The following is a 1,283-nucleotide window of genomic DNA, read 5'->3' on the forward strand; positions in this document are numbered from 1 at the left end:
GTTCAATTAATGATATTTTCATATGAAAAAAAATGCCCAAACCAATCAGTCCCTTAATATTCAATAATAATAGTAAGAATCTAATCATCAATGCAAATTTTGTACATCTATTAAAATATAACATTTATATTTTTTATTAATAGTAATTTTGTGTGATTAAAGTATATGACAGCTAAATCTTAATAATAATTAAAAAACAAAAAATTTGCTGACATGAAGCATTCATTTAACCAGCCTAGTATAATTAGAATATTCCATTATCTGAATCAAATAGTTATAGTTTCATTTTCTTCTTGAATATAGAAACATAAACATCTAAAAACAGTACTAACTAGTAGAGCTATATCATATATCTCAATTAACAAATGGATGATGATTTCTTACAATGATGATAAACTGGCATACTACAAAAATGAGTGCCACAATTTAACAAGATGTTTTGGCTTTATTACAGACAAACTAACACTGGTTTTTTTTATATATACATCTCCACATTCATGAAAATAGACTCAATTCAATTAATTAAACATTGTTGAAGCTTCCGTGTTCTTTAATTATATGATTAACAAAAGACCAAGTGAATTCAGCATGCACCACCCACCTAAAATTATATCATTTCCCCAGCTTCAATGAACATTTAGAAGATATTTACGGATTGCCTTTCAAACGTGCCCTCATAGAGGCTAGGATAATCTAAATCCATGTCTTTTGAGATACATTTCGAGATTTTACCACCTGTGTGGTTGTCCCAACCTTGATCAGCTGTATTGCATGTATTTGCAAGTATAAGATGCATAGACCAACGAATACCAAAACTATGAATATAAATAATGAATTTGTGGTATTTATTTTAAGATTTTAATTTATTTCCTTAAATGTGATGGGAGCTTTCAAGACTGTCCTTGATGGCCAGATCGTCGCCCTTGAGTAGCTTTTTGTTATAACTTGTTGTACTGGATTTTGAGGACTTGTTAGTTTTTATGTTTTGGTGTTTTGGCCGTGTGGCCGTATGATCGTGGATTGTGACTTTTAAACTTAGGTTTTATGCCGGTTTGGCGGTTCGGGCCATTCTTTGCATGTTTGTCTTTGAGCCGTTTATTTTGACTTTATTTTGTTTCCTAAATTTGTTTGGGATGGACGGACCGTCGTGGGGTCATTATTTTGTGGATATCCGTTTCTCGGGCCTTGGGGGTGATCAGTCTCTCAGCAGTGGCCATATGTTTATTTCGTTTTTAGGGGAAAATATAATGAAAGTATTTGATAATTTTGATGGGATTTTATTG

The sequence above is a fragment of the Arachis ipaensis genome, chromosome B06, assembly GCF_000816755.2.
Source record: "Arachis ipaensis cultivar K30076 chromosome B06, Araip1.1, whole genome shotgun sequence".
Taxonomy (NCBI): Eukaryota; Viridiplantae; Streptophyta; class Magnoliopsida; order Fabales; family Fabaceae; genus Arachis; species Arachis ipaensis.